At 43.3% G+C, this 26,768-nt stretch overlaps 1 pseudogene; it reads right to left on the bottom strand.

The window, feature by feature from the left end:
* Positions 1-24,384: 24,384 nt before the first annotated feature.
* Positions 24,385-26,161, bottom strand: LOC139042326 (tigger transposable element-derived protein 1-like; annotated as a pseudogene).
* Between the last annotated feature and the right edge of the window lie 607 nt (positions 26,162-26,768).

The raw sequence follows: 26,768 nt of genomic DNA, 5'->3' as shown, positions 1-26,768 counted from the left end.
CCAGAGGGTGTTGATAATGAGCAAATTACCTTTTACTCCCTCTGGTGTGGATGTGAAATTGGCTGTTAATAGAGTTGCTAATGCTACCGGGTTAGCATGTGATTGTTCTATTTTAAGCCAATTTAAGTTATATTTGGGGAGTAGCCAATCAGACATCTCGCTAAGAATATAGGCCCAACTGCAGCATTTAATATCGAGAAACCTGCCTCACCCACAGATGTGGCTGTGAGCGGAAAGTGCTGAACATGCCATCGTTAACACGAAATGTTTTAATACAATGTCTTTCTTCCTTTGTAGGTACAAGAATGGTCTCATTAGGCAAATACCAAATGTTTTCATCATAAGAGAGGACCCATTTCAAACTCCAGTAATATAGAATGCTATCAACCAATGATGTACTTTGTTTAATCTAACAATGGGTTAATATTGGTCATTTCATAACTGCTTGTTATGCAGTGAAAGCTTACTAGAAAATGAAATGTTCAGAAATTAGTTGAAAGGAGAAAAAAAGGTGAGAGATTTTACCGAGTTATATGCTCAGTTGGGCTAATTAAAGGTACAGATGCTTAGCTGGTTATGGGAACATCTTTGATTTCTAAAGATGCTTGCCTAGGAGAGGGATGGTAAAATCTAATCATAGATGGCATCGTGAGCTCCGCCATGGGGAAGGAGCCCAGCTTTTCCCTCTTACATTCTCCCTAGCCTTCCCCCTAAGCACCCATTGCCACCTGGCACCTGGTGGCTGAATTGAGTGCATTACTTGGGAAAGTTTCTTGATTAAATAGGATATTCTTAAATACAGTACTGTTGATTTGTGATTTTCATGTTTTATTGGTGTTTCAGGTTTAAATGTAAAGCTCATTAACTACACACAGAGAAGGAAACAGGTATGAAGGATGGAAAATAAAATTCAACTGATGTGCTCCAGAAAGGTACAGCGCATGCCATTCTGGTTTGGATTAATTGGTCTTGGCACTATTATGGTTCCTGTCACCTGATCAGTTTACCGGGCTGAAAAAATTGCAGGAGTGGAAAGTACTGGTGCCTAACAATACCCCAATCTCACTCGCTGCCAAAATACCTCCCAAGGAAAGTTTAGGCTCATGCTGTCTGATTTACCAAGAAGATTGGCAGCTATGGAAAAATCCATCCCTTTCGATCTATAATCCACTCATCAACAAATATTTGTGGAGACCTGACTTGTGCCAGGCTAGAGTAAAGAAGTGACTGGGATAGGGTCCCTGACCGAGGGAGCAGAGAATACTGGGGAAACACTTACTTAAAGAACCTAATGGAGATGGTTCTTACCAAATGGTGGTTAGTGGGCTAGCAAAAAGCTTGGGCTTTGGAAAATTCTTCTGGTGTTGACTTTTTATTTTTCTTAACCAAACGCACATGGTACTTGCAATGTTTCAGGCACCACTCGAAGGACGTTACCAATATTAACTCATTATTTTCATAACAATCTTTGGAGGCAGATACTATTATTATTTTCATTCTGTAGTTGAGGAAATAAAAGCACAGAGAGGTTAAGCAACTTGCCCAAGGCCACATGGCTCATCAATGCAGAGGATTTGACCCGCTACCTTCTGGCTTGAGAGGCCATGCCCTCAGCCACTACATGCTGCCTTCCCTTCGAGCCAGTCCCTGGAAGATGAGTGGGATTTGGGCAGATGGAGAGAAGAGGAATGGGTGAGAGGAGGATTTCAGGCTCAACATTCCAGGCAGATGGGCAAGCTTGTTCAAGACCACTGACGTGTGACTGCATGTGGCACACGAGGAGAACCCTCAGTGGGCAGAGTAGCAGGTACGAGGGGGTGTGGTTTAGGGTGTGAGTGCCAATCCTGGAGGGATGGGCAGAGAAAGGGGAGCTGGCAAGGAGGGCTGCAAAGGAGCCCACAGAAGGAAAAGTAGCAGAGGGACCTCTCCAAAGGAGTGAAGGCAGAGAAATGATGGCAGGGTCCACAGTGGCAGCTGCTGCAGAAGTTCAAGAGAGAAGGGGAAAATCAGGTCATTGTTGTAGAGATCAGGAGGCCACCCCTGACCTTAGTGAGTAGAGGGTGGGCAGAACAGAGAGCTGCAATTGTGCTGTAGTTGATGTGGAGTTTCTGGGAGGAGAGAGTGGTGTGAATGTTTTTCTGGAAGTTTTACATTAAAGGGAAGAGGGGAGAGAGAGGAAAGGGAAGGGAGGGAACAGAAGGGAATACAGAGAGCTTAGCTAGGGATCAGAGAAGAGGGAGAAGCAGAGAGTGAGGGAGTGAGAGAGAGGAGGGGTGGGGGAAGCTTCGGAGATGGGTAAGATGGAGGTACGGAACTCCCTCCGCCAAACCTCAGCCTGAAGCACTCTCCGCAGAACAATGTAATTATTAGCGTTATTTTTCAGGCAGTGGAACATAACAGAAAAAGGTTCAGGTGCAGATTTAATACAGGAGGCTCGTTGATAAGACATCCTCGGCTGTGAGGACTTTAAGAGAAGACTTCTGTGTCCCTAGTAGCGTACCAGGCAGAGCAGGTTCTCAGAATGTTTGTTGAATGAATAAATGGGTCTTATTTACATTTTTATTGTGACTATTATTGAAAAAAAGAATATGGCACTAATTTTAAAACACTCGGAAACACAGTCACAAAAAGACTAACATTTTAAGGACCGCAAGTCATTTAATGAAATGTTGCACGCATGTACCCATTTTACCGAGGCCTTGCAGTAATAGGACCGTTATAGGGTTACTTACTGGGTCATCAAAAAGTTTCTGCTCTCATATTCCTGCTACTTTACAGACTTATTCTGTATTTTATTAAAGGTAGGAAAAGTAAATTGTTTCTGAAGCACAGGGTATCGTTAAAGGTGTTAAGAAAATGTAAAAACAATTTTACTAGTGTCTTGACTACTAATTTGGATAAATGTTTATTCTCAAAATGTTCCAGCATTATCTTTCTTCTTCCAGAAAGGTCAGGCATATGCCACTAAAAATACATTTAGTACATTCGAGAATATTTTTCAAGTGATTTATTGGGGTAAGGTATGGACTATTTATTTAAATATATCTCTTATTTCCAGTAATGCCACAACCTCATTAGAAGCGACTTGGCTCATTGCTTAAGCAAAATGATTTCACTATTTAGGACCTCTCCTTTAAAAATAGGCTATTTTCCTCTAACCATTTACCAGAATTGGGGATCTATTTTTAGAAAAGTACACGAGAATGGGTAAGGTCACAGTCCTTAGGGAATTCCTCAAGAAGTGGTGTCCGTTGTACATTCTCGTTCATTTTTCTCCATTCCTGATTCTCCAGAGTGGAGAATTCTCCACTTGAGGTGTGAGGGCACAGTCACTTCTCTGGGGGACTGTGGAATCCTCTGGAGAGGCTCTGTACTATATTCTCTATGTCAGGCACCCAGCTAGTAAAGAATGGGGCCTGGGTGTAGTGGTGAAAAACTGCTTACGCTCTTTGTGGACATTCGAGCACTATTTGGTGTATTAGCAAATGAAATTTACTAACTACTGAGTGTGCAATACATAATCACCTCTCTGTAGCTGATACATTAGATGCTTCTAACACGTATGTAAGTTACGAAACAGAACAATAAAATGAGTATGTTTGATCCCTTTGGGAGCTGAAACATTCTTGATGTGGGATCTAAGAGTTCCCTCTGTTTCATTCCTCTGACCCGGTCTCTCCCTCAGAGGTAACCACTGTCCTGAATTTTGTGTTTATTATTTATCTGATCAAAAAATGCTTTTATCACATATGTATGTACCCTTAAGCAATATGCTATTAAGTTTGCTTGCTTTTGAGTTTTATAAACGTTGTATCATACTGTACTTACTCTTCTGCAACTTGCTATTTTCATTCAATATTGTTTCCAAGATTCATCCACGTGTTCGCATTTTGCTGTGGTCCGTCCATTTCGCTGCTGTACAATAGCCCAATGTGGGAGTACGGCACTGTTTACTCATCCATTTTCCTGCAGATGTACAGCTGGGTTGTTGGCGGTTCCTTAGCTGTGATGGACGGGGCTGCTGTGTGCATTCTTGGGCAATCTTATGCTCTTATGCAAGTGTTTCTCCAATGTGTATGTCTGATTCAGAGACTTGTGAACGTTTAACTTTATGAGATAGGGCCAGGCTGTTATTGTCAATAGTGCCATTTAAATTTCTTACTCAGCTTAATGAAAAATATGTCAATGCAGCTATGATTGAAAAAAAAAGGCAGGCAGGCAGGAAGAAAGGAAGGAAAGAAAGAAAAGAGGTAGAGAAAGGGAGAAAAGGAAAAGAGAAAAGAGAATTCCCCCCAAAGAGTTTAAGGCCAGTATAGAAAATACATAAATTTCCTCAGGTGTTTTCTTCTATCTAATGATCCAAATTCAACTGTTATATGATGTTTATAATGTTACCAAATTGAAGGATTAACAAACTTATTAAATCCAGTTCCTGTGCCTATGGGGGACCATCCAATTTTTATAAAAATAATTTCTATATTTTATTTTTATGGGAAAAATTACGGATGCAAATACATCAAATTTTATAAGCAGTGGCAGGATTTTAGGTGACTATTTTAACTGCTTAACTGTATTTTTTGTTTTTTCTTCAAGAATAATGTATCACTTATTTTGATTAAAATAAAGAATAATTTGTTACAGTCTATTTATTAAAAAGAAAGCTCAGAGATTTCTGATACTGCTTACACCCCATTAAGGATAATCTGTGGATTATCCTCAGAAAATTTAACATCATAGATTGGCACCTACTGTGAAAACTTCCTTTTCCTTGTTCTCTGGGGATGTAAACTGATTTTATACCAGCCTAAAATATATAATTATATAACCTCCAAATGTATTCCATTGAACAAAAAGTCAAATATCTGTATTACTCTTGATTGTATGTCCCAGCTCCTGTCTATCAGCATGGATTGTACACACCACCATCAGCTACCCCCTCTCTCCCATGTTTTCCTCTGAGTGGTTAATATTTCTAATTCCACTTGTTATTACAACATCCCCCTGAGGTGGGGAGAGTATATAGTGGCAGGTATAGTAATCATCTAGGCCACTTTTTTTTATTTGGTAAAAGACTGGTCAAATATTTTCATTTTATAATCTCTGGTCTCTTGGAGCCTTTGAAAATAATGGCCAGTAGTTCAGCAAGTTCATTAACTAATTCCCTTAAGGTTGGGGAATGTGCATTATCTGGACCTGCTGATTTACATATTGTACCATGTTTTCAACTATTTCCTTACCTGGTTTATTTCAACATCTATATTTAAAGGTCTTCATTACTTCCTAATTATCTATGCTCTCTTCCTTTATTTTTCTTGTTAAAGACCAATTTAAAAGAGCAGCTCGGTATCTCTGGCACTCAGAGACATCATTAATTTCACTCCCCCTCTCATTTATTAGTCCAGCCAGTTTATTGCCCAGGCTTCCTCCTCCCCAGCCTGGTTTCCCTGCCTCTAACCTCTTCGGCGGTGTTAGCTCATTCTGCCTTCTCTGCTGCTCTTGTCTTTCTTTCCTTGACAAGCCTTAGAAAGAGTTTGTGAGTTCATTTTGTGTGTGTGTGTGTGTGTGTGTGTGTGTGTGTGTGTGTCTGTTCCTCATCTTTTTTCTATTTCCACAGTAGGCTTTCTTCCACCCTTAGATCTTTTCAAGGTTCTTTGTCAAGCAGCTTCTTCCATTTTTTATTCAAGGCATCCTGTGCCTTTGTGGCTTAACTGTGATTTGAAAACTTTGTACCCTTGCCTGTAGTGCTATCTGGGTTTCTTAATTCACCCAAATTGGATTTCTGAAAATCCTTGAACTTGTGTGAATTCCTTAATGTTTTTAAATACCGAGATCATGTCATATCACCAGGGCAGTGGTGTCTCATGGTCAACAGCATCAAAGACCATTTACAGGAAGGAGAGAATCAGCACAGATGCGAGGTCACTGTTCATGCCTTGGGCAGGATATAGACATTTTCAGACCCAAATCCATCCTCGACAAAGAAGCTAAAGTGCCGTTGGTGTTTCAAGTTGTTGACATTGAATTTGGTTTCCTGGGCAGAGGACACACCACAAATGGCAGGCAGCTTGCTGTTTAGAAAGGCGAGATTAGTAAATGCTGCTCTGGAGTCCACTTTCTAGTTTACATTAGTTAACAGAAGGAGCACAGGTGCTAGAGTTTACACTCATTAATTTAGATGCATCAGTCCACAGCATTCCTTCATCTCCTGTTTTTGATGGTGTCTGTGTGTGGACATGGGGCTATGCTGACAAATATGTGATCTTGGGACAGTTTCCATTCCAGTCTGTGGCAGCCATACTATCATGCTGCTCAGAGTCATGCTCCCTTCAAGAGAGAAGCTACCCCAAGGAGTGTAGTTAGCTGGTAGCCTCCAGATGTGAATGTCTCCAAGGCAGCTCTCTGTCAATGACAGGGCACAGTGGTGGGTGCAGAGCCCACGTTTTCTGGATCTTTGCACCAAATTGCCATGTTGGGCTGGACTTCTCTGAGCTGCATTGCCATCTGAGGCTCTTCCTATCCCATCTTTCAGAGGTCTGAAGGCTCTCCCTGCCTTCTCCTGCTCTCTCTTCTCTTTATCCTTCACAGGTGATAACCCACTGAATTTCTCACACTTCTAACTCCATCTCAGCATCTGCTTCTTGGAGGACCTGAACTGACACAAGCGCCCAATTCCCTTTTAGCCTTGCTAACTCTTCCTGCCTCCCCTATCCATCCTGCTTGGCATAAACTCAGCCATACTCTCTTTTATGTTACTTGATGGAAAATCCAAATGCTACATAGTCATGGAATGCATTCCAGGTTCAATAAAAACAGAATTGGCGGTCATTTCCAGCCTGGGATTATATATACTACTATTCTCATTCATTAATATGGATAATTGATCTCACTACAGTTTGATCATATTGGACAGTTCCCAGGAAAAGAGCTTGTACTTAAACCACAGGATCACTAGGTGACGCTGCTGCCCCACACAAAGGCAACAGCTTGAGCTAGGCTTGGCCAGAGCCCTTCTGGTCTGGGAGGGGTCCTGCTGTTACCTTGGCTGGATAGGGCCTACAGGTCTGTAACCCACTCCAAAATATGAAAAAGTAACTTCCAGATCCATGAGTCCAGGCTCTAGAAGAGCATGTTCAATCAATCAATCAATCTCTCTTTCTCTCTGAGGTTACAGAATTTTGTGTGTGTGTGTGTGTGTGTGTGTGTGCGCGCGTGTGTGTGAAGGAGTTCTCTGGAACTCTTGACTCGATTCAAGAACTAACCATGGCTGCTCTAATTTCTCTGAGTGCCCACCAGTTCCCCTTATATGACTACTCATCCTTTGGATCAAGAGAACAATGGAAAGTTCAGCAATCCCCACACCCTGCCCCAGATACGGGAGAATGATCAATCTGAGTGGTATTGATACCAAAGTCTTTATCTACAGTCCCTCAACAGAGCCGCATGTCCAGGCACCACTCACTTGTGTTAGGAGTATAGGGAGACAAGGTATCTAGGGTGCAGGAGCTGCTTCTACACTTGGTGTCTTCTCTGCTGAGTACAGAACGCGCAGCTCCCTGGCCAGGCTTCTGGCTTTCGCGCTACCACCTTTTCTGCTGCCTTCCCTACCTTCTTACATGGGCAGTCAGCAATCTGTAAACATCACACCTGTCTTGTAAATCCTCATAGACAAAGCTGCTGAGTGGAACTAAAAATTTAACCCTGCAATTCACTCCCCAGCCCCAAATAGTCCTATCTGTTCTGCATGCACAATACTCCTTTCTTGGAGCTGCTGGGTTGGTGTATTGGTTAATCTGAGTTTTAAAAAGTTATTTTCTTACACATGGGATGACTATTTGGTGGCATAGGAAATACTTGCATATTTACAGGACTGAATTCACTCATGTCTTCACTGGGGAATATCCAGAACCACAACCATCCATCCACTCTTTATGTTTCTTTAATATTGCTCAATCTTTTTTTTTTTGGTCACATTTTATACCAATAATGGTTAGGAATTTCCCAGAAGACTTCTGGCTCAGTGCCTTATGTAGAGACATTAGGAGTATGTCAGTGGGTTAATTTTTGAAAGATAGTCCTAATATTGTTAATAGGCTTCACAATCCAAGAGCAGTGCCACTCAGATTAGCTTGATTATAAGAACTCAGATTCCCAGGCCTCTCCCCTGGAGACTGACTCAGTAGGTCTGAGGTACACTTGGGAATATGTATTTTAGACAAGCAGCCCAGTGACTCTTATGCTCCGGGAAATTCAGAAAACAGTTTGTTTAGCCCCAGTAAACAAATTGCGTTCTAGCTATGAACCAGGATGCGATTCCAATCAGACATGGCAGAAGCCACAAGGCAAAAGAAGATCCTAGAGATTTTAATAGCTAGAGAGAGAACCATCTGTGAGTCATGGGATGCTCTCACCAGGTAGTTGGGCACCTAGGGTCATCGCAGCCACCTGGAAGCTTCTGATAGAGAAAGCATTGGGGAATCTTTTATTAACATATTTAATACTCTTGACTAAGGAGAAAAAGTAGATGAAGTCAATAGGCCTTGTCAGCAATCCCTCCCTGTGTAACATGGCTGAGGAACAGGGCTTTCTTTCTCAGGAAAGGTTTAGTTTAAACCTTGACTGTCTTTCTCCAGGGAGAAGCCAGTGGGCATAAACGAGCCTAAAAAGCAGGTTTCCTGAAATGGCTGGTGGTCCCTGGGCCCCTGTGGGCAATGCCTGGGAGGTGTACAGAAAGCCACAGAGACCTCTGTCATGGAACATGGTGATGGCGTCTGTGAGAGAGCAGTCTGCCATGTTATGTCCCAAACTGCCCTCCTCCTTTATTGGGGTCAGTTTGAGAATCCCTGGGGACGCCAGAATGCTGACCCCACCCAATGAGAGATCCTTCCACCCCTACCTCATGGCTGAGGGGTGAGGCCACTCTTCTCCAGCTGAGGGTTGACTAAGATAGAGCAGTGCAGAACCTCAGTGGGAAGCTGAAATTGGAACCATGTGCTTCAGAGAGCCAAGCGGAAACTCTGATCTGCAGGTTTTTGAGGCCACTTCTGTCACTCTGCCCTCAGATCGACATCACACCTGCACACAAACCACAGTAGGGAAGATTCCAACTTGCCCCTTCCCAACAAAGTTAGCCACCCCGTGGGGAATTTTTTGTTTGGTGGCAACAGCTAAGTGAAAATGCAACAATCTCTTCTCATCTGCCGATAAGTCATCCTGCATCGGGGCATCTTTTTGTTTTCTATTCCTGAAAGAGTCTGGGGGGTGGCTTTTTTTTTTTCCTTTTTCATAAATAAATATTTTAACTGGAAATTTCCAAGCGTATGACAGGCCTAGAATGTGAACTTGAATGTACTGTAATAGAAATCATCAGTTGCCATGGCGACGTGTTCCAAGAGCAGATTGCACCGAGTCACATGGGCAGAGAGTGCTCAGTAATACTAACACATCAGAGAGCGAGGCCACTTAACCTCAATCGCTTCCAGCTATTGTGCAGAATGCAATTGAATTTATTCCTAATTTCTGCCAGTGCTAAGGAACAAAATTTCCCTGCAGATTTTAATCTTACTCAGGCAGCCCCAGCCAGTGCTCAGACACTGTTCAGCACCAATATTCAGCCCGGTTACTTGCCCACTTTACAGCTCTATTTTCTTATTCTTATTTTTAATAATTGCTTCCCTCCCCCTACTGGATCCCGCATGTCCCCTTGCCCTGGGAATAACGACCCTCCTCCTTTCCGAATGGCTGCACGGTTTCTCTGACTTCATTCTGCTAATACAAGGAATGCAGCTTTCATAATAAACCAGTAAAAAAATGACAAAGCTTCACTGTCAGCAATATATTTTCTTCCCCCACCCAAAAGTGTTCTGAAATATAATTCCCACTGGCTTTGGGTTGTACCTTGAAATGCCACAATTAACAGCCCCATCAGAAGAAGGCAAACCTGTGGGGTGGTGCATAATGGAATCAAAGTGTGTATTTTCAGTCCCTGTCACAGTCACCTCTCCTCTCCACACATACATCCCCCAACCAGGAGAGCAACACAGATTAGCAGGAGGTACAGCCGCCGATCAGAGAACACTCCTTTCAGGAGCTTATCCGCTCTTATGAAGGCTGATAAATCAGAGTCTCTTATATGGACAGTCTCGAGTTAGTAGCGTCATCGATCTCCCCTGCCCCTTTTAAGTTATTTGTCTTATTCACTTCCAAAGATGATATCAGAGATGCCAAATGAGCCTTTGTTTTCTGTGCTCTTGCTCTTCCCAGGGTGAGTTGCTGTGTTGTTGCAGGAACTCAGAGGCACGCTTCTGGGGCCAGCCCTTTGTTTCCAACCCAAGGTCACCTCTCCCAGTTGGTTCAGGTGTTGTCAGAAGTCTGCCTGTGTTCTGAACAGGAGGCAGCGTCTTTCCTGGCTAACAGTCTTTGCATGGCCCTAGCCTTCCAATGTCCTCCCCTCTTTATGAATGTCACTTTAAAAAAGACGTAAAACCTGCTTTAATAGCTAAATGTACACAAGGCAGAGTCCAGCCCTCAGAAAGTCCATGGGGAAGGTCGAGCAAAAGGAAACTTAGAAACATAGGGAGACTGTGGGAAAGGTCTTTCGAGAAAAAAAAAAAGGGTAGGTTCTGCAGTGGCTTCCTTGAGCAGGTAGGTTCCTCTAACAAGGGGGAAAACGTAGCTGCAAATCACTTACTCAGCTCAGACCAGGCCATTGTTCTCATGCTGCGCGGGGATAGGGAACATGAACAGAAGCTGAGAAGAGAAGGGATGGCAGCAGGGAATTAGGACAGGCTGCTGGTGGTTGTTCCTGACTACTCAGAGAGCTTGGCAACTAGAGAAATCTTCATAGAGCCTGCGAGAGGAAGCAGCCAGAGAGGAAATGAAGAAAAGCATCGCAATGAATTTTATATCAGCAGTGTGCTATTTGGATCTGAATGAGAGAGAGCCACATGCCAAACTACTGATGGCACGCGTGGCTCTATGCCCACCCTACTGCAACTGAGCCTCTGGAGGGCGTTTGCCAAACAGCTTCGCCCCACACCTGCCTGTCTGCAAAACAGAGGAGCAGGGTGTCCTCAGATAGAGCCAGCCTTCAGTCTGTGTCAGGGACTTTAAACCAGCTGAAGCTCCTAGCTAGGAAGGGAGAGCACTGTCCTCATAACTGGCAAATTGTCCAGCTGGTCACAAAATTCAACATGTTTTCTAATCAAAACTGGTTTGATTTTCTACTGGAGCATCATTTACACAATTACTAATTTAAAATACTTGCTGACCCTCTTGCTGGAGCTGTTCAGGCAATTAGAGCCTTGGAAGGTTCCAGGAGGATGTCTAATCCACATCAAAGCAATGTCCCTCTAGGCAGAGTGGCCTTCTGGAAACTTTATCCTTACCGTGATATGTGGCTGGCGATCACTGAGCCTCTTGTCCCCCTACTGAAGAAAGATAGTGAGGGAATGTCAGGAAAAAGCCTGAACATTTTATCCCTGATGAATTTCATTAAAGGGAAGGGCAATCTGTGCTATTATGCTAATACCTGCAATAGCAATTTTATTATGTTCGTTAATCTATAGTCAAGGAATAACATTATTACAGTTCTTATATCTTTTCAAAGTACTTTCATAACTATTACCTTATCTGAACTGCACAGCAACCCTGTGATGGAGGCGGGGCACATCTTACAGATGAGAAATCAGGATGTAGAAAAGTTGGGGTTAGGAGTAAGGGTGAGATGTAGATCTTAGGACATCTGATGCTGTGATCTTTCCACTACCTGTGGCATGTTGGACAGGCCGAGGGCCAGTGTGCCTGCCCTTTCTGAGGGAAATGGCCCAAAGAGGCTCCTCCCTGAGCAGTATGCTTTAGTCCTATGTTTGGAAAGAACCAGCCCACGGGGGAATGGATGGGGATTGGGGCCTGAGCAGAGATCAAACATCTGGGGGTTGAGCGTGAAGGGGACAATTGCTTCTGAACAAGTATGGTGTGGATTCTGCTCTCTAGAGTTTTTCAGATCGAATGGAACCAACACAGCCCAATTCAATCTTCTCTTCTGGGAAGTGGGAGTCCTGTTGGCACATGAGAAGGCAGGTCTAGTCCTTTGCAAGAAGCCTGCAAATCTGCCTAAGGAGCAGTGGGACTCTGTGAAGCTGGCATTTGAAGTTTTGATGTAGTCACGTCATCTCTGCCAAAATACAAACCACTGCATCTTCAGCTACTGACTAATGAAAGAAACAGACACTTTTCCTCTTCCTCTTCCTCCCCCATTACACTCTCTTTCCTGCCTGTCCTTAGTGGTACAGGGATGGGGTCAGCGATGAGTTGAGAGTAAGGGATGTCTGGTAGATACATTACCCAGCAATAAAAAAACAGTTTTAACACTGGCTGTTGGGATGAGGCTTCAAGGAAATGGCCCCATGAAAACATCCAGCTTGATGATTACTTGGCTGATGGAAAAATAAATCACTGTGCTGCTCCAAGTTTCTATGGATCCTTGTGGCTGGATATTATTTTGATATATCAATCTATTTTTTCTTTCTCTATTTTTCTCTTTTCTTTCTCTTCCTATAAGTAGCAAGGCAGGGCAAAGGTCTTTCTGGCTTCTGTATTACTAAAGCTTAAGTTTTTAGGGCAGTGGTTCCGATGGGGTATTAGGAGCCTTAAAATGGGCTTTGGAAATGTACGCTATGGGTTTTATTGGTAGTTCAAATACTAATGGCATTTTGTTCTCTAGGAGCTGGAGATGCTAAACATCAAACAATGAATGGGCAGGGGATGTCCTACCCTAAATGCCTACGGTGGCCTCCCCCTCAATTTGGGAGAGGGGATTTGGGAGTACAGGCCCAGTGTTTTGAAGAAACATGAAGGCAGAAGGGTTCCCCCAAAGTTGGGAAGAGTGTAAACGGGAAGAGGGGAAGAGGGGGAGGAGAGGCATAGAGAAAAGTCTGGGAGCCCTGACTGCAGAGGAGACTTGCTCCCTGAGACCTGATAATACGTCCAAGTGAGGAGCAAGACCTCAGAGTGACGTGCACGTATGATGCATCTAGCCCAGAGTTTCTCAGTCTTGCGCAGTTGACGTTTGGGCCAGATGATTCTTTGTTGTGGGGGCTGTCCTGTGCATTGTCAGATGTTCAGCAGTGTTCCTTGCCTCTACCCATTAGAAGCCAGTAGCACCCCCTTTCCCAGTCATGACAGCTAAAAATGTCTCCAGACATTGCCAAATGCCTCCTGGTGGGCAAAACTGTCCCCACGGTTCCAGGCCAAGGGTTGCAAACTCAATTGCCTATAGGAATCAGACAAGGACGACAGCAGCAACAACAGAAGTAGTCATAGTAATATTTAACTCTTCTCTGGTGCTTACTAGTTGCCAGGCACCATTCTAAACATTTTATAAATTTTAACTCATTTAATCCTCACTATTACCCTATGAACTAGGCACAACCTTATCCTACAGATGAGGAAACTGAGGCACAGAGAGACTAAGAAACTTGTCCAAGGTCACACACTATTAAGTGGCAGAGCCAGCGTTTGAGCTCAGGCCATGTGCTCCCAGAGCCCCTGACTTTCTCTGCTATAAGGCCTGACCACGGCATCATTTTCCTTTCTGTAAGCCAATTCATTGGCCTCATCAATAAGCTCAGGGAAACCCCCCCCCGCCCCGACAAAATATCCCTTTCGAGGATTAAGGAGTTTTACAGTCTCCTGTGATACAAATGTTTCTATACTTGACAGGCATTGCCAAATGAGAAGACTTACTGAATTGATGAAAATAAGTGGGAATTTTAAAGCGTGTAGTGTTAGAAGGGTCTTGGCTTCAGCAGTGTGTGGGAGCTTCCCCTGAGCTACACCCTCTTGTACTCTGGCAGCACAGGGTTTTGGCTTCAGTGGAACACCTATAAAGGTTGGGTAAACATCCAGAATTTACCATGATGTTGGTGTTCTCCTCCCCACCTCCCCTGTATCGAGGAAGCAAGGCAACAACTCGCTTAGTGATGGGCTCTGCTTGAAGGAAACAGCTCACATCTTAGTTGTGCATTCTCTATCAGACCTTGGGGGATGGTGGGCTGCCTGTGGAAAAGAGGAGTAACCTGTGGGTCCACTTCTGCATGATGCCAGTGACAAACATAGAGACTGTCCTCGATGGGGTCTCTGGGTGCTTTAGCCGGATTAGGACCCTCTGTCTAGACATCTTTCCACTTATTGCTCTTCTGGTTATTGTTTCACAGTGTAACTCCTTGTCCCCGCCCCAACTGTGGGACAGATTTGCAGAGCTCCCCAGGTTGTCATAGAATCCTAATTTGTGAGCACATCATTGCTTTTCCAGCTCTTTCCCAGCAATGCTTCAACACTGACCTGGAGGTGTCTGATGGGAAAGTTACCATTTGGCTGTGTGTCCTGAGTTCTCAGGCTTTCCCTTGTGAGAGTGATGAGGTGCTAATTTGAGTTCATAATTTTATGCTGAACCATTACACTTAGAACAATGCATTCTGGATTTAAATTTAAATTGGAGTTTGAGAGGTATAAAAGTTATAGGAACTACGTCCATATTTTCATTATAGATACTCCTCATTCCCAGTAGTTGTTAGAAAGATCTTTAACACTTTCCACATTACATTTGGTTTTTAATTCAGTTAGAATCATGCACGCTTCCTCTGAATATCATAGTTAGAAACAAGCAGCAATTTTCAGAGTAATTCTCCCCAACATGATAGTGAACAATTTTCCAGAATACAGAAGGGACTGGAACTAAAATAAATAATAATAAAGAATTCAAGCAAAGCTGCCAATAACAATCCTTTAACATTGAAGTTGGTCAAGGGATTCTCCTGCCTTTCCAGCTTATATTCAACCACAACATTTACTTTTCCCTCCCTGCCCAGTTCCAACCCAGAAAAGGACTAATATTTATTAATTACCAACCAAATAGGTAAACACTCTTCTTTATATATATTATCTCGATTCATTAAAAAATACTTTTAAAACTCATCATTTAGGTCAGATATAAACTGGAAGACTAGACATATTGAAAGGCCACTAACTCTACAAGGTAGATGCTGGTCAAGTGGCGGAATACCCTGGTTATTCAGAGGGACCTAACACCCAAGGATGGGGTGCTCATGAAGGCTTTCCCAGTAGTTGTTTCCTCCAGGAAGGTCTTCCAGATCCTTGTCCTTATTTCCCTTCACCAAACTGAAGTTAACTCTCCCACCCGTGAATTTTCACATCACTTTATTTCGCCTGTTACCTTGTACTAGAGTTATTTATTAGTGTCTTCTCTCTCTATTAGAAAGAAGTCACTTCAGAGAAGATTGTCTCTTTCACTCATCTCCCTATGGACACCCTGACTAGCATGGTGTGTTGTAAATCTTGTACCCAGAAGATAGAGCAGACTGAGTACATACCCTTGAATGAATGAATGAATGAATGAATGAGTGAATGAGTGAATGAGCTGATATGGGATTTGAGCTGGATCTTGAAAGACAGGCAGGTTCAGACATTCCTCAGTAATAAATCAGTCACCATAAATTTCAAACCATTCTGGCTAGCATGCTTCTGGAATCCTTACTGACGTTTTTCTCTAACCATGCTAAGAACCATGCATTTTTCCTTCCTTAGGTCCCACTCTGCCGCTCGTTAGAATTATTTCCTAGTAGCGTGGTCTTCAGCCACATCAAGGCTTTCTCGGGATAGCGAGTTGGCATTTTATTGCAGCGATCCCATTACTTCCCCGTAGGAGGCTGTCACTTCCCCAAAGTGCACCACCTCTGGTGGCAATCTCTTGCTCCTGTATTCTCCTCCTGACTGCTGGGAGCACATAGGCACGCCACATGTCACCTGCTCCTCCAGCTCTTGACAATCTCCTTCCTCTGTTTCCAAATCCTAAGCAAATTGCTTGGTTGACAATCAAAGCCTGCCAGCATCATACAGCTGCTACAGACAGGTGTGTTCTACAGTTACCTGCTGTTTGCTTTCCTCAGCAGGGACTGATGTGACAAACAAAACTGGGAGCTGGGTGCCAACTTCCTCCTAGCATTTCTCAGACTCGGAAATTCACCCTACAAATAGCCTCCCTCAGTCTTCATCAGTACGTGGCTGGGTGGGATGCAGTACCACCCGACCGGTTCTGCTGTTCTCTGCAGAAACCTGGAATTGCAGTGGTTGCATCCAACCAAGCAGGTTGCACAGTGCTGGAACTCTTGATTTATAAAGGACATCTGGGCGCTTTAAAATAGTTTCCAGATTTTTCTTTCTTGTTAATGTGATTATATGAGTATTATCTCCTGCTTTCTGTTTGTAGCAGTCTTCCCACAGGTCTCAGGTTCTAATCTTTGAAATTCGCTCCAACCACCCTGGAGTATGACTGGCCATCCACTCCCATCACTGGGGGGATGAGGGTGTGGCAGGTTGGAGGCAGAATGGATTCTCACTTCTTCCAGCATTCCTTCCTATACTTTGAAGCCTGGAAATCTAGCGACCATTATTCTCCATACTCTCTTTTATTTACTGGAAGCTTTTGCATCCAGAGTTCTGGGTGTGATTTAAGTTCTGCCAGTTAGATGTACCTGTGAGAAATGTGGTTGGTGACAGTGGGGCGGGGCCACTGTTTCTCTGGCAGCACCATCGTGGCTGTGTCAGGATTTCCAACGGTGGCCACTTCCTGATCTTGGCAGCTTCCTGATCACAAACTAGGCAGCAGTTTGCTTGGTGGTCTGGTGCTCAGAGTCACTCCTGAAAGCTCCACCTAGCATCTGTGTCTTTAGCTTTCTTGAGTTTTGTAAGTTATTTAATACACTGCTTTAACTTGCTAGAGTGAATTCTCATCTCTACAACTGACCCTTAATCAAACCAGAGGGCAACTGGGCTAGACATTCATCTTGGCAGGGTGCACTGAGGTAATCAGCCTGCTGGCAGGGGTCCCACATGGAACCTGGAGGCTGGGAGAGGGGAGGACCACTGTTCCCCGGGGGAAGAAACTGTCTGCCTCTGTGCCTCCACGCTGGCCCTTCCACCTGCTTGGGACAGTCTTTCTTCCACCTCCACATACCTCCTCCTTTGAGAGCCACTCCTTTTCCTGAGCTGGAAGCTATTTTTGCTCTCAACTCTCAACATGTTTTTCTCTCAACTCCATGAGCACACAGTACTCTTCTCTTACAAATGATCACTTTCTACTCATATCTTCATTACTTATGTACATTTCTTATCTCCTGAACCAAATTGTCAGTTCTTTAAGAGCAGGAGCAAAGTCTGACTCTTTTTGGCAGATCCTGAGAGTCCCAACACCTGAGAGTGCCTTGTACGTATAGCCACATGATAACATTTGAGACAGGAACGAAAAATCGGAGGAGAGGACGTCGTGTAGCTGTGCTCCTGGGCTAGGGCCCGATCTCCCATTTTCCATCATTTGCCTTCACGGGAATTTGGAAGCCTTTTCAAAGACCTCATGCCAGTTTAAATGATGATGTCAGAGCAGCAGCGCTGCCCAGTAGAACTTTCTATGATGATGGAAATGTTCTAGATTTGCACTGTCTAGTGTGGTAGCCCCTAGCACAGGTGATTATTGAATGCTTGAAATGTGGCTAGTGTGACTGAAAAACTGAATTAAAGAAAAATTTTTTTTTTTGAGGAAGACTAGCCCTGAGCTAACATCTGACGCCAGCCCTCCTCTTTTTTGCTGAGGAAGACTGGCTCTGAGCTAACATCCATGCCCCTCTTCCTCTACTTTGTATGTGGGACGCCTACCAGAGCATGGCCTGGCAAGTGGTGCCATGTCCACACCCGGGATCCAAACCAGCAAACCCTGGGCCACCAAAGCAGAACGTGCGAACTTAACCGCTGTGCCACCAGGCCAGCCCCTGAATTTTAAAATTTTGTTTAATTTTAACTAATTTAAATTTAAGGAGTCACAGTAGCTTGTGGCTACCATATTGGAGGGTGCAACATCAGAGTACATACTATTTTGACTGGCACACGGGCCCCTCTGTATTAACTGCTTTCTGTCACAGCAGGCCAGGACACTCTAGATGTTATTCTCAGTGTTTATGGGCTAAGAGTTTGCCTTTCTGGCCCAGGACCAGGGCCTTAAAGCTCAGCAGAAATAGAGAAGTGGTGGCTTCATGGGGAGGGACTTTACAAACAGAGGAATTTTCCCTAATTTTTAAAAGTGATCTGACTTTTTAGAAATGAAGGACATTTCCTGCTTCTTGTACCACTGAAGTTCAGGTCTGTGAGAGCACAGAGGCAGAAAGTCGCTGCTAGAATCATTTGGCCACATGTTGAATGGGTCTCCTGTCATGGATCAGCATTGAACAGGTGACTCCTTGTGGAAAGGGTAATTGGTTTCTTATCAAGACCTTTTCCCCCCTTTGTAGCATCTCCTACAGCAACCTCAAGTGTGTGTCCAATTGCAGCTGAATGTCAAGGATGAAAACAAACTCCTGGGGGTGTCCTGGATTGCTATGGGTAGGTTGACCCCTACACATCCTAGTCTTGGCCACTTTGCCGGCTCTTGCTACACACACAAAGAGGACAGGACTGGGATCCTGTCCTGGGATCCATGTCCTACACACATGCAAGGACAGGATTGGGATCAGCGATGCAAATACAGAGTGCAGTACACTCGCTTGGTACACATGCGGTCACCTGGCTGCAGAGTTGCCTCCTTCCATGAAGGAGAATGAAACATGCAGGGCCCTTTTATTTATAGTGACCTCTTTCAGAGAATTCTTGGAGATCAGTGTTTCAGATGCTAAGAGAAGATAGTCCTTGGATTGAGTCATTCTGCAATGAACTTGCCAGAAGAGGATATATAATCACCTACCGCACTTGGGTTCACTCTGCTAAGCGCTCATATTCTTACCTAAAAATCAGAGTTTTCTGTTTCTGAATTTTCCCACATATACAATTTCTTTTTTCTGCTGGGCACATAGATTTACATGCAGACACGAGTTGTACATCCATGGTCACAACTTGTGAATCTAGAATTTAGTGGCACTAGGGTAATCATGTAAATATTGGCTTGATCCTGGTTGATCTCTAAACAATTTTGAGTGGACCACTGGGAAGATAAGCCTGCCTGCTTGGCCGAGGGAGGGAGCTGAAGCTGGAATTATGAACGTGAAGCCCAAGTGCTTTACTGTCATGCTCAGTGACTTCACCAAGAAAGGTGCTTCACACTCAGTTGGAAACCTCTCCTCCCTCCTTCTCCCTGCCCACCCTGCTCCTCTCTCTCTACCCCTGTCAGGCACCCTCCCTTGCTGTGCACAGTCTTTCAAGCCCAGGTGCAATTCCACCCTTGAAAGTAGGAGCTTCTGTGGGGTTCACCTGGAGGGAAGCGAGGACGAGGAGAACTGACAATCTCTCTCCTTCTCCTCCTCCTCCGATAACTCTATTTTCTTCCTTGTCCCAAATCTCCATCTCTCTCCTTCTCCTCCTGGCTGACTGACCACAGGAGACTTCTCTCACCCAGAGCACATCCGACTTTAATCAGGAAGTAGATAATGTGCTGTGATGAGCCTCTCACACATCTCCCCTTAGAATAAAGGGAAAGAATTAACGTTTTATTATGGAAAATATCAAATATATACAAAGGTCAAGAGAAAAATATAACGAATCATCCACTTCAACAAGATCAATAGTTTGCCATTCTTGTTTCATCCATCTTCCATCCACATTTTTTGCTTGAGATTTTTTAAAAAGAAATCTAAGTCATCAGATCATTTCTCCTACAAATACTTCAGTAATTATTGCTAACAGACAAGAACTTAAAATATATTATTGTCATGCCTAACAAAATTCATGGAAATTTCTTATTGTCTTAAACTTTTTTTTTTTTAAGATTTTATTTTTTCCTTTTTCTCCCCAAAGCCCCCCAGTACATAGTTGTGTATTCTTCGTTGTGGGTTCTTCTAGTTGTGGCACGTGGGACGCCGCCTCAGTGTGGTCTGATGAGCAGCGCCATGTCCGTGCCCAGGATTCGAACTAACGAAACACTGGGCCACCTGCAGTGGAGTGCGCGAACTTAACCACTCGGCCATGGGGCCAGCCCCGTCTTCAACTTTTAAATAGCGCGTCCACCATTTTTTGTGTAAGTAAAAACTGGTACCTATTACATTTTGAGAGGGCAGTTTGTGAGAGTGACTTGAAGGGTATGGCAGAGATAGGACAAAACCAGAGAGACACAAGAAAACAGTTAAATCTGAGCTCAAATTCTAGCTGTGTAGCCTCAGGCAAATTACTTAGTCTCTCAGAGCCTCCGGTTCATTGTTTGGCTTGTTGAGAGGTTGAAATGAGATAATGCATGTAACAATCCTTACAGAGCATCAGACAGATAGAACCAGAGGCATCGCCAAGTAGGGGACCTCTATGACTTGCACCTATTTACAGCTTTTGAAGGTGAGCCAAGGTGGGGCTGGGGGTTGGGGGTGTGGGAAGGGGACGAGCATCAGGATGCCCACGCACTCATGGCTGTGATATCGGCATTCCGGGAGGGCAGCTCCATGGGGTAATTCCAATACTGCACTGGCAGCTCACCATCAGTAACAATGCAATAACAGCTAAAACTCAGAGAGCCTTTATTATGAGCATTTACACCGGTCTAACCACTTTTTGATAAGCCTTACAACAGTCCTATGGGTGCGACTATTATTATTTCCATCTGGTAGATGACAAAACTGAGGCTTCAAGAGGTTAAGATATTTGCTCAAGTCCACACAGCCTGTATGTGGTACACCTGGAATCCAAACCCGCAGAGTAGGTTTGAGAATCCACACTGTTAACCACTGCCTCCCAAAGCCCTGCTCTCAGCTAACTCAACACGGGGTGATGACTGCAGCTAATAACAGCAATAAGCAAAGCAGACTAGGAAATGTTCAGCTCCCTAAAAGTTTCATAGTGAGCTTCACGTGAATCATGTTTTTACCCAGAATGCATGTGATCTCAAAATTTTTAAAAAAATTATGTAGGAAGGGCATTTTGAATTGGAAAATATGAGTTCTTTATTTTTCTGTATTTTTCAGTGCTGAAGGGAATACAAGGTGTGTCAGGAAGGCAGTCCTATGCAGCATGGCTCTAATTACCTGGAGCTCTATTTTGTCTTGATAGCCAGCCTGGAATGGTGAGTCAGATGGCAGAGAGGCTTAGAGGCTCAGCAAAGAAATCTAGGCTTTGCCTTGAGTCACTGGAGGTGATTGAGGAGGGGACAGATGTGATGAAATGATGTTCTGCCACAGTGACTCTGGCAGTGGTGTGCACGGTGAAGGAGAAGAGAGGCTGAAGCAGGGAGGCCAGCGAGGAGGCTGTTGCACGTGGGGATGAGGGCAGGCTAGGTTGGAGCAGAGGGGATGAACAAGGGGGAGTCTGGAAATGGAAGGAAAAACCAACGGGATTTGGTGATTAATTGGATCCTGGGGTGGGAGAAGCAGACACAGATGTTTTCAGCCATGGTAAGAGAATGAAGAGGAGGAAGAGACGATTTTGAGAGAAAGATCGGCGTACTGAATTTTAGGCGAGATGGGAGCACTGAGAAGCAATGGTTAACAGGTGGGAGGACATACTGTGCTGGAAGGTGGAGAATAACCCAGGGTTATGATTTAGTAGAGAAATGAGAATTTCAGTGGAGAGAACTGGAGAAAGTTGTGAGAGGAGGACTGAGGACCAAGAGATGGGGAGAGGAAGGAGGAGCCCCTGAGGGGGCGGGCGGAGTAGTGATTTTCAGCATCAACGAGGGTAAAGGTGGAGATCAGCCCCTAGAACCTGACAGGAAGACCACTGGTGACATTCAAGAGTATAGTTTCAATAGTGCTGTATTAGCGTTCTCCAGAGAAACAGAACCAATTATATACATGCATGGAGAGAGAGAAAGAGAGAGACTGATTTTTTTATAAAGAATTGGCTCACACAATTATGAAGGCTGAGAAGTCCCAAGATCTGCAGCTGGCAAGCTGGAGACCCAGAAGAACTGATGTGTAGCTCCAGTCCAAGTCCAAAGACCTGAGACTCAGGAGAGCCAGTGGTATAAGCCCCAATTTGAAAGCCAGCAGGCTCATGACTCAAGAAGAGCAGATGTTTCAGCCCAAGTCTGAAAGCTGGAAAAGACCAATGTCCCAGCTCAGCAGTCAGGCAGAAGGTTTCCTCTTTCTCAGACTTTTATTCTATTCAGATTTTCAATTGATTGGATGAGACCCCTCCCCCCCCCCTTATGGAGGGCAATCTGCTTTACTCAGTTTACGGATTCAAATGCTAATCTCATCCAGAAACATCCTCCCAGACACACCCGGAATAATGTTTGATCAAATCTCTGGGCCTAGTCACATTGACACATAAAATTAACCATCACAAGTGTCACAGAATCAGCTTTTTGGGGGCTAAATAAGGAATGTGTGTGGGGAAAAAGAGGCAGAAAGACATAAACCACCTACTTGAGAATGTTGGCAGGTGAAAGAAGGAGAAAAATCACATACTAAGCTGAAGGGGCAGCAGGTCAACCAAGATTTCTTTAAATGATGGAAGAGACCTTTGGACTTGATTTTTCTTCATTAATCCATAGAGGCATTCATTCTTTCATTTTTTTCCCCCTAGAAGGTTATTAAATTGAATGTACAATTTTCCATTCTAACTATATTTGCCCAAAGATAAGTTTAAGTTGGTTTGCATTTTTGGCATGCCAACTATTGGCAGAAGTAGGTAGCTCAGAAATGATCAGAAATCATCTTTTCATCTCAAGATGAAAAATTTAGCTCATGATTGAAAATGTGTTGTGGATAAAGGGGCACATTGCTTACAGAGATAATCAAAACTAATTGTTCTGTTATTTGTGTTTTTTTGTCATTGATGCAGAATGGTTCTGTTTCTTACTGGTGTGTCAACTGCCTCAGTGTTTACTTACATACAGGGAAATGCCCCTTTCCAGTATTGGAGCCAGAAAGATCAGAAGGAGCAAAGGAACTTACAGTTAGATCACCATGGCCAAGTGGTGAGTCAGCTGTGGCACAGTGATGTGTCCTTGCACTGGTCCTTATCTAATCAATGCTCCAGCAAGAGAGAGAGCAATGCTCACAATGGGGAAACCAGACTCTGCAAGACCTTACAGGTAAATAGTCACAAAATCCTTTTTGAGCTTGCAGATCATTTGCTAGAATCCTAGTTCTGAGTTCCACCACTGCTGTCCCTTTCTCCCACACATCTCTGCACCTAAATAGATCCTACAAAGCCAGATGGGCCTGGACACTCAGCCTTGGGAGGCCTTCTTTCTGGAAGGTGCTTTTATCTACTCTCGTCACGTAACTCCTTAAAAAAGACCATACCAATGCTTCTCAAATGGCACGGAAGTCCAGAAACTCATGTGCATAGTGTACCTGGCCAAACACGCCCATTCACTGTGATTTCTCACTGATTCTGCTGTTTCTTCCACTTTTATTTAACAGAGGGTCCTCTCTGTATTTCTGGTTGAGACCCACTCATTGATTTAGTCATCCCTTGATATCCATGGAGGATTGGCTCCAGGACCCCTGCAGATACCAATGTCTTCAGATGCTCAAGTCTCTTATATGAAATGGTGTAATAACTGCAGATAACCTACACACATCCTCCTGTATACTTTAAATCATCCCTAGATTACTTATAATCCCTAATACAATGTAAATGCTGTGTAAGTAGTTGTTACACTGTGCAGTTTAGGGAGTAATGACAAGGAAAATAGTCTGTACATGTTCAGTACAGATGCATCCATTGTAGGCCTTTGATTCTGTGGTTGGTTGAATCTGTAGATGAGAAACCTGTCGACACAAAGGGCCAACTGTACAACGAGACTCCCACATATATTTCCAGAGTTATCACTCTCTACTATTAGATAGGAGCTCAATAAATGCTCTTGTTAGATTACCTCACTATAATTAGTTATTATAGTGTAAAAAATATAATTGAAGAAAAGAGATTATAGTTAACAATACTGTATTACATGTCTCAAAGTTGCTAAGAAACTAGATCTTAAATGTTCTCACCAACTAGAAAGACATGATAACTATGGGGCATGGTGGAGGTGTTGCTAATACTACAGTGGTAAACATACTGCAACATATAAATGCATCAAATAGATGCATTCTGTACCTGAAACTCACACAATGTTACCTATCAATTATATCTCAATAACAAAATATATATAATTCCAAAAGAAGAGATATCATATATTTCATATATGATATGATAATACAGGCATACCTTGAAGATATGGTGGGTTCAGCTCCAGACCACTGCAATAAAGCAAATATCACAATAAAGCGAGTCACACAAACTTTTTGGTTTCCCAGTGCACATAAATGTTTACACTATACTGTAGTCTATTGTGTGTAATACAATATGTCTAACAAAAGGGTACATACCTTAATTAAAAAATACTTATTGCTAAAAAGTGCTAACCATCACCTGAGCCTTCAGCTTTCTTTTTGCTGGTGGAGGGTCTTGCCTCGATGTGAATGGCTGCTGGCTGATCAGGGTGATGGGTGCTGAAGGGTGGGGTGGCTGTGGCAGTTTCTTAAAATAAGACAACAATGAAGTTTGCCACATCAATTGCTCTTCCTTTCACTAATGATTTTTCTGTAGCAGGCAATGCTGTTTGATAGCATTTTACCTACAGTAAAACTTCTTTCAAAATTGGAGTCAGTTCTCTTAAACCCTGCTGCTGCTCTATCAACTAAGTTTATGTAATACTCTACATCCTTTGCTGTCATTTCAACAATCTTCATAGCATCTTCATCAGGAGTAAATTCCATCTTAAGAAACCACTTTCTTTGCCCATCCACAAGAAGCAACTCCTCATCCATTAAAGTTTTATTGTGAGATTGGAGCAGTTCAGTCACATCTTCAGGCTCCACTTCTAATTCTAGTTCTCTTGCTATTTCCACCACGTCTGCAGTTACTTCCTCCACCAAAGGCTTGAACCCCTCAGTCATCCTTGAGGGTTGGAATCAACTTCTTCTAAACTCTTGTTATTGTTGATATTTTGACCTCTTCCCATGAATCATGAATGTTCTTAGTGATATCTAGAATTTTGAATGCTTTCCAGAAGGTTTTCAATTTACTTTGCCCAGATCCATCAGAGGGATTGCTATCTACGGCTATAGGCTTACAAAATGTATTTCTTAGATAATAAGACTGGGAAAGTCAAAATTACTCATTGATGCAAGGGCTGCAGAGTGAATGTTGATTAAACAGGCATGAAAACAACATTAATCTCATTGTACACCTCCATCAGAGCTCCTGGGTAACTAGGTGCATTGTCAATGAGCAGTAATATTTTGAAAGGAATCTTTTTTTCAGAGCAGTAGGTCTCAACAGTGGGCTTAAAATATTCAGTAAATCACATTGTAACCAGATGTAATAGTGTCATATAAGCTTTGTTGTTCCATTTATAGAACAAAGGTAGAGTACATTTAGCATAATTCTTAAGGGCCCTAGGATTTTCAGAATGGTAATGAGAATCTACTTCAACTTAAAGTCACCATCTGCATTAGCCCCTAACAAGAGAGTCAGGCTATCCTTTGTAGCTTTGAAGCCAGGCATTGATTTCTCCTCTCTAGCTATGAAAGTCCTCGATGGCATCTTCAACTAATGTAAGTCTGTTTTGTCTGCATTGAAAATCTGTTGTTTGGCGTGGCCTCCTCCATTAATTATCTTAGGTAGATCTTCTGGATAACTTGCTGCACCTTCTCCATCAGCACCTGCTGCTATACCTGCACTATTATGTTAGGGAAACCACTTCTTTCCTTAAATTGCGTGAACCAACATCGGTTAGATTCAAACATTTCTTCTGCAGCTTCCTCACCTCTCTCAGTCTTCACAGAACTGAAGAGAGTTAGGGCCTTACTCTGGATTAGCCTTCAGCTTAAGGGAATGTTGTGGCTGGTTTGATCTTCTATCCAGACCACTCAAACTTTCTCCAGATCAGCAACAGAGCTATTTTGCTTTCTTATCATTCGTGTGTTCACTGGAGTAGGACTTTTAATTTCCTTCAAGAACTTTTCCTTCGCATTCACAACTTGGCTAACTGGCACAAGAGGCCTAGCTTTCAGCCTGTCTCAGCTTTCAACAGGCCTTCCTCACTAAGCTTAATCATTTGTAGCTTTTGATTTAAAGTGAGAGATGTGCGACTCTTCCTTTCACTTGAACACTTAGAGGCCATTGTAGGGTTATTCATTGGCCTAATTTTAGTATTGTATTGTTGTGTCTCAGTAAATAGGGAGGCTGAGGAGAGGGAGAAAATGGCTGGTCAGTGGAGCAGTCAGAATACATGCAGCATTTATCAGTTAAGTTTGCTGTCTTGTATAGGCACAGTTTGTGGCACCCCACAACAGTTACAATAGCAACATCAAAGATCACTGATCACAGATCACCATAAAAGATATAGTAATAATGAAAAATTTTGAAATATTGTGAGAATTACCAAAATGTGATGCAGAGACATGAAGTGAGCAAATGCTGTTGGAAAAATGGTACCCATAGACTTGCTTGACACAGGGTTGGCCCAAACCTTCAAGCTGTAAAAAATGCATACCTGCAAAGTACAATAAAGCAAAGTGCAATAAAATGAGGTGTGCCTGTAATACCTAGAGGTATCTCTTTTTTCAATTATATATATTTTACACTGTAATAATTATACTCAAATAATCTACCGAGAGCATTATTGAGCACCTATGCGGTCAGTATTAGGCTAAGATTTGTGGGATACAGAATAAACTGAAGACATAGTATTGGCCCTCAGGTTGACTACACACAAACTGGGGAAACAA

Source organism: Equus asinus, chromosome 28 (assembly GCF_041296235.1).
Source record: "Equus asinus isolate D_3611 breed Donkey chromosome 28, EquAss-T2T_v2, whole genome shotgun sequence".
Taxonomy (NCBI): domain Eukaryota; kingdom Metazoa; phylum Chordata; class Mammalia; order Perissodactyla; family Equidae; genus Equus; species Equus asinus.
The sequence above is the reverse complement of the archived record's forward strand: the minus strand, read 5'-3'. Positions and strand labels throughout refer to the sequence as shown.